The 13,787-nt window shown below is 41.7% G+C and overlaps 1 long non-coding RNA gene across 1 annotated transcript in view; it reads left to right on the top strand.

The window, feature by feature from the left end:
- LOC109275457 (uncharacterized) overlaps positions 1-13,787 on the top strand; it is a 285,664-nt gene that overhangs the window by 119,155 nt on the left and 152,722 nt on the right. The window lies entirely within an intron of this gene.

Here is a 13,787-nt window from a genome sequence, read left to right as displayed (position 1 = left end):
AGTCTGAGCCATGGGATACTCCAGCATTTAGAGTGTGTGGAGATAAGAAGGAAGCAACAAAGGCAGTAGCCAGTGAAAGGATTTGATGGGCCATTTCAGATGCTGCTGATATATCAAGTGAAATGGAGACTAAGAAACTAACTTTTGCACGTATCATTGTGGAGGTTGTTGGTGGCCAGGATAATGGAGTGGATTTCAGGGGAAATGGGAGGAGACACATTGGTGTTGGATAACTCTTCCAAGGATCTTGATGAAAATGCAAGTAGGAGATTTAGACATTAGTTGAGAGATTTTGACCCAAGGAAGGTTTTACTTACTCTTTTTAAGATGAGAGATCCTAGAGCATGTTTGATGATGATGATAACAATGATGATGATGATCACATGGAGGGACACAAACTGAAGGGGAAAGTTGCTGAAGTGATGTCCTTGAGGAGGTAAGAGGGCATACAACCTGTCATACCAACAGATGGAGAAAGGGTAACACCTCCTATAGAGGAAAATTATGACAAGCAATTAGCCGTTCCTCTCCAAAGGATCCCCCAAGGCTCCTAGAGTATGAGAACCCAGGAAGATTTTTCTCTGGAAGAACTGTCCTAGGAGAAAAGATATAGAGATACGGTCATGCAAGGGGGACCATTGTGAAAGTCCTGTCACCCAAAAGTGAAGCTCCCTGGCCCCCAAGCCTAGCTTAAGCCAACAAAGAGGTAGAGATCTTTTACTCTTGACTTTTCAGTATAAGTATATGGTCAGAAAGCAATGGATAACCTGATAATGCTGAGACTATAAGAAATACAAATAATAGGAATGTGGAGGAAACATGATTCAGGGATTAGAAGAGGTAGGGGAAGACACTGCATCTATATAATCAGAAAACAGTGCTTTCGGGGGCGCCTGGGTGGCTTGTTGGTTGAGCGTCCAACTTCAGCTCAGGTCATGATCTCACGGTCCGTGAGTTCGAGCCCCGAGTCGGGCTCTGTGCTGACAGCTCAGAGCCTGGAGCCTGCTTCGGATTCTGTGTCTCCCTCTCTCTCTGACCCTCCCCTGTTCATGCTCTGTCTCTCTCTGTCTCAAAAATAAATAAACGTTAAAAAAAACGTTAAAAAAAAAAAGAAAACAGTGCTTTCAAAAAGAGCCATAAGAAAGAAATTTTGTAAAGTAAATTCATGACAAGCAATATTAACATTTAATGGAAGGGAGGGATAGGCATGGAAGATGAAGGCAAGGCTTGCAGAAAATAGCAAAAAAAAAAAAAAAAAAAAAAAAAGATGAGATACCCATGGGAAAAAATACTTGAGCAATTAGAATTGGCACAGAGATTAGAGAATGACCCAGGGTAATAGGATTTCCAGAAACAGAAATGGAAGAGGGAAACACTTGAAAGAAATGATCCAAGAAAAAAATGTCCTTCACGAAAGGAACATGAATTTCCATATTGCAAAAACCATTTTGCCCCTAAAACTATGACCAGAACCAGGGCACTTTCTTATGAGAGGGATCAAGAGGCAATTGCAAAACCTTCTATAAAGCAAAACAGAACTCACTTAGAAAGGATAAGAAACTAAGATGGCGTTGTTCACCAGCAACATTGGAATCAGTCCAGAAGATAACAGAAGAAAGCCTTCAACATTTGGAGAGAAAGTGATTTCGAACATAGACTTATATACCCAGAGAGACTCATAATCAAGTGTGAGGGTACACTAAAGACAGACATTTTCAGATATGCAGGTCTTCCTGGAATAGTCTTCCCATGCTTCTTAGAAGCTACTGGAAGAGGATGTTAGATCCAGGAAATAGGAAATGCCACATGGGAAAGTGGTGAGGGGAATTTCCAAAACGACAAGAAGCCATCAGCTCTGTGGCAGGACTCCAGAGTGACAGTTCAGTTTAGAGCAAGAAGAGGGGCAAGAAAAAAAAAGATTAATTACTGAATTTATATATTTGAAATTATGGAATATTGGATTGCAGGGCTTTGAGAGAAGTTAGGAAGATCTGGTCCTAAGTGTCTAGAAAACTAAGCATAGTTTTCTATGCTTAAGCTAGCTTATGCATAAGCATAGTTTTCTATGCTTAAGCTAGCTTAGGCTAAGCACCATAAAAAGCAAGTGGTTCTTTTTAAAAAAATTTATTTAATGTTTATTTATTTTTGAGCGAGAGACAGAGACAGAGCAAGAGCAGGGAAGGGGCAGAGAGAGAGAGAGAAGGAGACAGAGAATCCGAAGCAGGCTCCATGCTCTGAGCTGTCAGCACAGAGCCCAATCCAGGGCTCAAACTCATGAAAGGTGAAACAGTGACCTGAGCCAAAGTCAGATGCTCAACCAACTGAGCCACCAAGGCACCCCCAAAAGCTTCTTTGAGAAAGGAAATGTATTCCTGCTTCCTACTTGTCACAGCAGTATAATAATGTATACATATTAAATGATGATGGTGATGTAAACCCAAGCAGTACATGAATTATATCAATGGGTTGTGGCAAAAGAGAGCGAAGTATAGGGAATGGGGGTATCAGTGAGCTAAAGTATCCTCTCCCTTAGTAAGAGATCAGTACATAGTGGTTAAAACTGAAATTGGGGAATAATATTAAACACAATAATTTAAAATAGTTTCATGTCAGACCAACTGAAAGAGCTGGAAGTGGTCATTTTTGGGATAGAAGATGGTGGTGAGTCGGGACTGTCTTTGTTACATACTTTTTAGCATTATTATTTCTAAAACGTATGTATATTTATGACTAAGTAGGCAGGAATATTTATATAGGATATTTATATACAGGAATGTATATTTATGACTAAGTAGGCAGAAATAACCAAAAATAAATGAATGAATGGGTTGAGAGAGAGCAGAGAGTTCATGGGATCTCTGTCTGTCTTGGTATGGGAGTGCAGAGAAACAAAGGACGTCTGCTTTCTGGAAGGTAGCAATTCAGCTTACCCAGGATCAGTACCTCTGGTTACAGTTTACTCCTTCCTTCACTCTGGCTACTTGATTCCAACAGTGATGTGTGTCCTTCTCTCTCTGAATCAAAAGCAAGACGTAATGTATATCCCCATACTCACCAGAAGATCTGCAGGATATTTTCACGGGAGCAGCATGGTGGCAAATAATGATTTTTTTATTCTTCGGTGTTCAGACATTTGGCCTGGATTATAACACATCCAGAAGTTCCCCTCGAACCGTGCCCTTAGCATTTTTAAATGTTGTGAACTGGACGGGAATAACAGAACTGACTGTTGGTGTGGAAGTCAAGGGGAAATTTGTTCACAGTCTTTGCTCTACTCTGACCTGACCCATATACTTGAGCCTCAGTCCCCTGCACATTCCAACCGACTTCAAACAAAAAAGGTGTACCTCCATATCCAGGGGTCCATGAGGTAGCCAGATGATTGGGTTCTTTGGGGGTAGTGATTCACCTCTCATCTAAGAGGCTACAGAGTATGTATGGAAACCAGAGCCCTGTTAAACTCATAACCTGAGTGAGCATTCTTATCTCCCTGTTCCCCTTTTAAATCAACGTGCCCATTTTATGTTTTTTTTTTTATTACATATGATATCATTTGAGGAAAAGAAACTTGATTCTTTTAACAGGTCTGTTCTTTGCTAGATGTTACACTCAGCTCTTACAAGTGGGCCCCACAATATATTTCTGGACACCTTGTATGTATATGATAAAGAGTGAAAAGCTGGCATGTTTTGTAGACTGAAGTGTTATAGTTTTGCAAAGAGTGTGTGTAATTGATAGGATAGCGGGGGAGTCTGGTCGGATATACCATGTAGCTTGGTGGCTCCTATTTCACCATAAATTGTAGTTCAGAGATGTGGCAGGGAAGGCAGTGTTGTGATCTCCCATGTGTGGGTGTGTAAAAGTGTGTGCACACTCATACACGTGTTTAAGAGTAAATATACATGCACATATGGCAAAGATAAAGCCATTGTTGAGAAAAAAGGGCATAACCTCGCTGGGGTGAATCAAGGGTGGGAGCTTCAGGAATGCAGCACAGGAGGGAGATGAGAGGAAGTTAGGCGATCCACACTGAAAAAGGGGAGTGTTTTCGTGGATCTGGAAGAGATTTTGTTCAACTGCCATCTGCTTATAAAGTGGCTGCCCAGGTGGAGGGAAGTGGCATATTCAAGTCACATAGCTAAGTAGTGGTAGTTATAACTAGGCTATGGTTTGTCTAATCTTTGGTCCAGTAAACCTTGCAGTTGACTCTGTTGCCTGAGCAGTCACATGGTGAAGAGGAATCTGAGATTGTGACCATGGAGTTCAGGGCACGAAGAGGCCAGGTCAGGCTTCCCAGTGACTGTAACATGGGCAGAGTTGACACAGGGACAGGGTGGAAAAGTTAGGCATTGATAATCCCTGCAGAAATGACCTGCTGTCCACCAGAACTTATGCTGAGAAGCTGAATAGTTCAGAGAGGGCTGAAGATAAAAAGAAGTTTGTCTTGGATACACCAGTCTTGTGAGTTAACTCTCACCAAGTGGGGGTTTGAGACAAAATGGGTTGATCACACTTTTTTTGATCATTTTTTTTTAGATCTCAGAAATAATGACATTGCAGTGAGTGGGTATTGCTTTTAAGAACTGATGGGGAGTGTGAAGGCTGGCTGATGAATAAGCATGGAGCAGGGACTGGGCGAGGGCATGCTGCTTAGGACAGAGTGGCAGGGTCCAGATAGGGACAGGAGACAGGTACTCCTTGAGTGGAAGGGAATAGAATTTGCTTAGTGGGTTGTATAAGTCAGAGTCCCAGCAGGAAATAGGAGACACAGGCAGACTGGATAATTGAGAATTTAATGGGCTATTTGCAAAAGTGTGGTTAAGATTTAGGGAAGGAAGCATTGCTATCACCACTCCTTGGAGCTGGCAGCCATGGAGCCCTTACCACCATAGGCTCCAAAGAGCGAGTGGAGGAGGGAACCTGGGAGAGACTAGTTCCAGCTCTAGGGGAGGGCTACTGGCAGGAGATAACAGGTATAAAGATGTTGCTAAATCATGTGGATCTGGTGGGAAAGGAGCCAGTGGGGGCAGGATGGGGACTTGAGGCAGCCCCTCAGGTTATTCTTCTCCAGTGCCCTGATCTCCTTGTACCTCCCTTTCCCATCCCATCAGGGAGTTGGAGTGTATTGGAGTTCAGTGCTACTCTGATTGGGTCAACCTACCAGGGTATGACACATGGCAGAGGAGGGCAGAAAGGGGGTCTGAAGTGGTGAATGCAGGAAATCCAGGACAGGGGTTTGAGTGGTTGTGACACATTATTTGCAAACTCCATATTGATTTATTGCCTAAATAGACCTGTTCCTTGAGAAGCTTTTTTCTCCCAAGACAATAATGCGTACTAACATTACCAGGTTTTGGAAACAGTACTGAAAGGCCATCTCTGAGAGTGCTCTTCTGTGATCTCTTCTGCTATGTGGCACTGTCCTTAAACTTATTAAGATGCATTCATAGGCTTGTTGATAAGTTCCAAAGCCTTGTTGAACCTTACATACTTAAAAAAATCAAATCTCCTAACTAAATGAAATGTATTATTCATATGACAAAGTTTCCCAGGATGACTTAGTGTTTTTAGTCTTAGCCCTGACCCATGATAACTATGGTAGTTTGCAGGTGTGATTTCTAGGGTATGTGAGACCATTTAGTTTTGAAAGTGCATGAATTTCAGTGGAAAGAGGGGAACTTGCCCCCATCAGGCCTACTTCTGCAATATAAGACTAAATACTGCCTCGGTGTTTAGGAGCTCATTAATGTCTTTTATTAGCCCACCATGGGATATGTCGACCTACTAACAAGCAATTGACCTTACAAGACCATAGCTAATAAGTCAGAATGAGAAGTAATTCATATACACTATAAGTAAAACTGCCAAAGGATTAGAAATGCTTATTTGGACATTTGATGGCTTCTCCTCATAGTGATGATGAGGTTGGTGATGGTCACCAGTTACTGAGTTCTTCCCACGTGTGTAGGAAAGCTTTATGTATCAGCAACACAATGCATGGGTCCCTGGTTTACATATGAGGAAATAGACCTGGAGAGGTAAATAACTTGGCTAAGGTCACACAAGCTAGCAAGTGATAGAATAAGGATTCCTTGTTCCAAGAGTGATTACTTGATAATTGAAATGATCAGAGGGCATTGTACTGAATAAAATAAACATGTAGCCTTAATTTCCTCCTCTGTAAATGTGGTTAATATAGAACCAACCTCGTAATAGCATTATTATAATCATTAAATGAGTAGTGCTGGTAAAGTGCTTACAACAAGATCTGACATGTATTAAGTAAGGGAAGTAGCTTACATAATGGTTAAGAGCAGACTGCTAGGAGTCAAATCCCAACTCTGACAAGTTATTAGGTATCATTATTGGGCAAATAATTTACCCTCTTTGGGTCTTGATTTTCTCATATGAAAATGGGAGTAGCAAGAGTACATAACTTAGAGGGTTATATGTGCATTAAATGAGTTAATGTTTATTAAGCTCTTATGCTCATTAAATAAGAGGTAACTTTTGTTGTTACATGAATCAAGGTGCCCATTTCTTGCTATAATGCATGACACACATCGAAAAATTCATATTTTCTTCTTCTTTAGTTATTTATTAGCTCATGAATGCTTCTCCAAATACATTACCTCCTGAATGGCATTTTACACCTCCTAAGGTTATAATTTATTTTAATTTCCAGGTACTTTAAGTTCTTAAATAATATAGTGAATGCTGTGGTGTATATTCAGATTCTTTTTCCAGACTGAGGCATTCATTCTTCCTCTTGCCAGGAGTTTTGGCTGCTGAAGCCTTCTGTCTGATTTCCTCTCTGAAATTTGCTCTTGGCCAATGGGTCCTGTCTTACTCAAGGTTACATTCTTCCCTGAGGGAAGCCCATATCCAACGGCTGGTCCAAATGGATATAGGAATGCCTGGGCTCTGTGCCTCAATTAAGGATGTACCTCAAGAGTAATTTCAACTTCAGACCTTTCCATGAGGTCTCAGCTGAGAACTCAGTTGCAAATATATCATAGTCCTAGTTCTTTCGCTTTTGCACAGGTGTGGTTTCCAAGACAACTGACCAGTAAACTTCCCACATGCAAATCTTCATGTTAGAGTCTGTTTCTAGGGAACCTAATCTATGACAGCTGGTACAAGGAACTGTCCTAGGAAGAGGGTTCCAAAATGGGATTTTGAACCTGGGTCACCTGTGAGCTGGCTAGGACTGAAGCCCTAATCATTGGTCGTAGGTGGAGTACAGATAACACCTGGCATGTATCGCAGTTGTTAATGGCGTTGAACTTGAATGAGACACAGGTGGATGGGAATGCAGTGCTGTGTGCAGTATTTCAAGCTTTTGAGAGGTTCATGTAGGAAGGAGGATTATGGAATTGGATAACTCTTGCTAGGGCCTATTGAGGAACTTGGAAAAGACAATAGACTGAGGGTGATTAATTTCAATTTAATCCTAAGTGTGAAAGCCAGGAAGCTCATGGCAGCATATAAAAAGATTCTCATCTGCTGCAGTTGGAAAACAGAAAAAGCAGAGGATTCTAACTTAACCCTCAATTGTACAGGTAGCAGAGTCCCAGAGAAGACTAAACTTTAGACTCTGACAAGTCTGCCCTGGCAAGATTAGGACACTGATTGGAAAAAAAGTGAGACCTTGGGATTTGACATGGTGATATTTTGTATCCTCAAAGTGTTTCCTTTTTTCCCAAACCCTCTGGGCTACAGCAGGCTCATGTCTCCATGCCCCCCTTTTTTGAAGAAGATGCAGAAGTATTCATCTTGAAAGACAGTATGTAGCCCTCTCAGGATCTACCTTCACCACTTTCCTGGCCACCAGACCCACAGTTAGTGTCAGATAACAACATAATCTAGCAGAGGAAGTGCTCTTATGCTAAGGGAGGAAAGAAACCGTACCCCTAAGCTGTAGGACTCAGACAATTTATACCAGCAGGAGCTAGGAAAACATAGATTCTGTGGGTATGAATCAGATGGGGAGGAGAGAGTTATAGTTGTATACATTGATGTAGGAGTCTACTGTTGTGATAGAGGATTTAACATTGGGGAAAGGGGATAAACCAAATATATATGTGGACTCATTGACATGGAGTTCACGCTGACATTGATTTATATGACCCCCAAACGTCATCATCATTCTCCTGTTAAAGTAGGGACGTATGGGGGCCAAGTCATAAATAATGTATTGGCCAGGTTTGGATTATAGGGGGTCCACTGGGTTCAGGGCCCATCCAGTGATCACTTTGTTGGTTCTTGAATGTGTAATTGGAATGGACATCTGTGATCATTGGAAGAACTCTCTCATCAGTTCCTTAGACATTGTGGTAAGAGATTTTATAATGAATAGGACCAGTGGAGGCCTCTGAATCTGTCCTATGCCTGATGTTCAACCAAATAGTTTCCCAAATTTTAACTGCTGTGTCAAGTGTGGGAATCTTTACAGATTAATGTCATCAGGTACATAGTATGTACCCATTGACTTGTCAAATAGTCTTTTTTTCTGTTCCTATGAAGAAAGAAGACCAGATACAGTTTGCATTTACATGAAATGGTCAACAATATACGTTCATGGTCTTATCCCAAGGCTGTGTTTACTCTCCTACCCTCAACAGAGTCTGACAATTTACTCTCACACAATACAGTTCAAAGGGAACTGGACCATTTGGATATTTTGTGGAATATCACACTGGTTCACATTACTGATGACATTTTGGTATTTGGACCAGATGAGAAAAATGTGGAAAATACACTGGAGGCCATTGTGAAATATAGACAGTCCAGAGAGTGACAGACAAGATTCAGGGTCCTGCAACATCAGTGAAATTTTAGGGGTGTGGTGCATGTAAGGGCAGTCACGTCAATAAAGGGAAAAATATTGCATCTTTTTCTTGGCATTCTTAGGAAGGAAATAGAACATACTGTAGATTTCTTTGGGTTCTGCAAGTAGCACATTCCATATTTAGGAATACTACTTACACCCATTTACTAACTGACAAGGTTGTCAACTTTAAGTAGGGGCTCTGAGTAGGAAGGGGTCATGTGGCAAGTCAAGGGTGCCTGTCAGATCATACAACCTAGTATGGCTTGGGGTATCTGAGGTAATTATATGACGGGAAAGAGGCCCTATGGAGTTTATGAAAAGCCACAAGAGCTCTTGAGGAAGGCCATGCTATCTGTAGTAGGATATTATACACTTTAAAAACTGATTCCTGGTGTACTACTGAGCCCTGGTGGTGTTGGAGCACCTCAACATGGGATATCAAGGGACCATCCAGAGGTCATTTCTGTTAGAGCTACCGAGTCATAATGTCAGGTGGGCCCAGTGGAAATTCATTGTAAGCTGGCAGTTGTACATTCAGGATTGAACGTGAACATGGCCAAAAGGGTGCAAATAAGATGCTCCGGCAACTCCCAGACCACCATTATTTACCACTATCCCATTTTCTCTGTTTCAGCTCATACCTGCATAGGGAGGGTTCCTATGTCCAACTGACAGGAGAGGGAAGAGTCTGAACTTGACTTATGGATAGACACAAGGTGAAAATGGTTTGCTGCTGCACTGCAGCCCTGCTCTTAAGTGGCCCTGAAAAATATGGAGGGGAAGTCATCCCAATGGGCAAAGCTTTGGAAGGTGGATCTGGTATCCACATGGTGTGGAAAGAGATTTGGATATAAGACTATAAATGGCTATGGGTAGTGGTGGGTGGTTGGTGGTTTTCCAGGAGCTTGGAGGAGGAAAGGATATTAGAAACAGGGAGACTGGGGCAAGTAACAGGCATGAAAATGGACCTATGAGAGTAGGCTTGAAGTTTGAAGGCCTTTGTATCACTTTTTATTTCTCATGAGAAAATCTTCGTGGAAGAGGCAATAGACAGAATGACTTGAACAGTTGATATCAGCCAGACTAATCGGTCGCTGCATTTTTAGCATGCAGGCTCCTAAATAGAGAATCTTTGGTGACAGGGATGGGAAACACTGACTGGACCCAACAGGATGGGCTCTCACTCACCAATGCTGATGTAGCTCTTGCTGCTACTGAATGTTCAACCTACTAACCTGTCAACCCTGAGCCTCTGATACAGCACCATTCTTCAAAACCAACTAGCCACTGTGGACACCCCTTCACTCTAAAAGGGGCACCAGTTCATTTTAACTGGAACTGACACATATTCCAAGTATGGGTTTGCCTTTCCTGATGGCAGGACCCTGGTCGCCATACTATTAGATACCTTAAAGTGTGTTTTATTCACTGAAACAGAATACCGCAAAGTACTGCCTGAGACAAGGGGCTCACATCAAAGAGGGTACGGCAATGAGCACATGACCAAGGGTCCACTTGTCCTATCACATACCACACTATTCGAAGCCATCAGCTTACAAGGAAGTGGAGAAGCCTTTTGAAGGTGTAGCTAAGGTGTCATTTTGCAGGTGGTAAACCTGTGACCATGGAGACTATGAAAGATACAGCTGTGTTCTTAGTAGGTGGAACACTTGAGTGTAGGAACCAAGGGTTGGAAATAGAAGTAGCCCTGCTTATCATCACTCACAGTGACTTACTTGGAGGAATTTCTGCAACTCTAAGCTCTTTCTTTCTTTCTTTCTTTCTTTCTTTCTTTGAGGTTCCCAGAGGCAGAATACTTCCACAGGGGACACAGCAAGAATCCTATTATGTTGTAAGCTATGACTGTCACCTAGCCACTTTGGGCTCTAATTGCCAAGGTATTGCAGACCAGGAAATGAGTCATCATCCCAGCAGGAGTAATTGACCTTGATGTTAAGAGAAGATAGGGCTGCTCTTACATAACAGGAGGCAGGGAAGAGTGCCTTTGATTCCCAGGTGATCTAATGGGGGTGTTTCTTGGTTGTCTTTTGTACAATTTTGATAGTAAATGGACAGGTACTGCAGCTATAGCCTGAGAAGGGCCTGTTGACCAGGATTTAGACCCCTTAGGGATGAAAGTCTTGAGTCCCCACCTGGTAGACCACCAAAGTCTAAACAGGTACTAGCAGAGGGTAAGAGGAGTCTAGAATGGCTAATAAAGAAGTCATTGAATACCAAGTGTGTCCCCATGACCAACTATAAAGGCAGAAGTCCTAATTTGTCTCAGTAACTGTCCTCTTGAAAGGTTCCCTAGGAAAAGTCACAAATTAGAATCTTGTGGGAGTTATTTCTAGAAGGAATGGACTCACTATATGAAGTTTTGGGTGGCAAGGAGGGGTTTTTAGTGGATCTGTGGCATGCCCAGATCCTCGGTTAGGACTGAGGACTTATTTCTCCAAATACCACAAGTATGGTTGCTGAACATTCAGACCTGAGTCCATTTTAGGGACATGCCCTCAGCTGGACGAAGCTACCTCACCCAAGTTTACATCTTCTTTTTTGGGATAGCCTGCATTCAGCGATTGGTCAAAGCATGGAGACAAATGTCTGCCTCTTTTTGTCTCAATGGGTGGTGGTCAGATGGATCATTCTAGCTTTCTAGCTCCCTGTGGAATGGTTCAAGGCTGTTGTTACAGTGTTGTAGTTCACCTTTTCCATTTGCCCAATCCCGCTTCTCCTGCTCCCTTGAAGGAGTTATTCCCTTAATTCCCTTCATACAGGTCTTCATACCAAAGTCTGTTTCCTGAGAAATCCAAACTATAACATATAAAACAATCTGTAAACCCTAAAATAAAACATAAGGGATGCCTACTGCTCCCAGTCATTGTAGGTTGAGTTTTGTTAAATTCAATTTTTATAGAGGGACCTTTCCTGACATTGTTGTTGGACTTTAAGTGTACCCTACATGCATTCCAGGAGTCCTCTATCCCCTTATTATGTTAATTAGAGACACAGAAATTCTCTGAATTCCCAGCTGTAGGAAAAGTGTTTGCTGAGGAAGACATCATCTTGATGTGGATTTGCATTTTTCTGTAGGTTTATTTGGTGGCCATGCCAGCTGTCACTTTTCAGCTGCTTTGAGTTGGCTTATGTTGTCATTGCCCTCTGGATGCCATTAGAGAAAAATTTATTTCATTATTGCATGCCTCCTGTGCTGGTTAAACATTTGCGCACAGATCATTTCATCTAGTTTTTGAAACAAGACTGTGAACTAGACATTATGTGTAATTAGCAGATGAGGAAAACTGAAACTCAATACAGCTAGCTAGCACATTGTAATAGTCCAGATTCAAAGCCACATCTTGACTGCAGGTCTCATATTCCCTTCTCACCTTCATAAGATAGTCATGACACCTGTGTGGACTTCTATCTGGTGCCTGGACCAGGCCAGAGTGGCCTTCTATGTTAAACAGTCACCTATAATGAACTGGAGTCTATGGAAAAACTTTTGAAACTTTCCATGTTCCTTTTCTAACTGACATGGACCCACTCTCAGTGATGGACACTGTTTTTTCCAATTTTGGGAGGCCCTTAAATCCTGGTTGGGATGTTGTAACACTGTTCTGGCCAAACCTTTTCCTCTTACGTGAGGATAGCCCAGGGAAGCCAGAGAAGTTCTCATTTGTGAGGACCCGCAAATAGGCAGTGGAGAAGTTCAGCAGGCTCTGTCACTCTTATTTGTTTGTTTTCTTCTACAGTCAGTATGACTGAGAAAGTCACTCTGTTAGTCACAGTGTAGATTTGTAGTCCTCGGCTGGGAAAAGGCTTGTTGGTGAAGTCTGATACTGAAAAGTAATCTTCTTCAGGAAATGAGTACCAAAGAGCTGTTATTCTGTGTAATAACAAAGAAACAATAAGGATCCCATGAGAGAAAGTTGTTTGGCAACTGATGGACAATGCTCATTATCATCTGAGCAATCAAATAAAAATACCTTCAAACCCGGAAGAGTGGGTTTCTGTGTTTTAAATATAGATTCTTGTTTTTCAAATGGGACTGTTTCCAAATGACTTCCTGACCTCCTGGGGTAGAGTTAACAATTGAAGGCAGTTGTGCATTGGTGGGGGGGGGGGGGGAATGAAATGAGCCTAGCACTGGTGCAAACTGCTGAATGTATCTTCTCGCGTTTTGTATTTGAAACAAAGGATCTTTAGGTATACATCCATGAATATGCAGTAGCAAATGTATTGCATCCAACTAATATTTGGTGGCAAATTGTCATCAGCGTCATTCACTGGGTTAGTCTAGAAGGCTCAACAGGATTCATAGTGAAGCTGGTCCCTTTGGAAGAGGATACAGGGCAAAATATATAAAGCCAGGCTTCTTATGATGCTGAAAACTCCGTGTGATGATTCACTTTAAAAAATCTGTGAATTTTTTCAAGAAAGAAATCACTTTGCCATACTGCCTCCCATCTATGTAAGTCTATCATTTGGTGTGTGGAACTAAACTCAAAGAAGCAGCTGGTGAGAGTGACCTGACTAGGTTGGCAGGTTCGTTGGCCATTCTTCAGAACGCATTAAAAAAAAAAGAGAGAGAGGAGGATTTTTGCCATTAGCCCTGAAAGTGTGTCTGTTTCATGTGGCTTCCAGGAGAAGAGATGATAGAGAAATAGCCCCCATTGTTTCCACATATGAATTTTGGCTTGATGTTCCTAAAGGATTTGAAAATTCTGTATGTATTGTTGCAACCGGATTTATTTAAACAGCACCAAAAACATAAAAAACAAAGAAACAAAGAACAGAAAGTTCTTTATGTTGTTGCATTTATCATGTTGTCATTTCAATGTAACTATCTTAAGAAAAGATTCCCCTCGGCCTTATTTCTTCCTTTTTTTTTTTTTTTTTTTTCTTATTTCTATCTAGGAATTTTTCTTTCAGGAAAGTTTCAGGTTTA

Source organism: Panthera pardus, unplaced genomic scaffold (genome assembly GCF_024362965.1).
Source record: "Panthera pardus isolate Hobbes unplaced genomic scaffold, ASM2436296v1 HiC_scaffold_20, whole genome shotgun sequence".
NCBI classification, from domain to species: domain Eukaryota; kingdom Metazoa; phylum Chordata; class Mammalia; order Carnivora; family Felidae; genus Panthera; species Panthera pardus.
The sequence above is the reverse complement of the archived record's forward strand: the minus strand, read 5'-3'. Positions and strand labels throughout refer to the sequence as shown.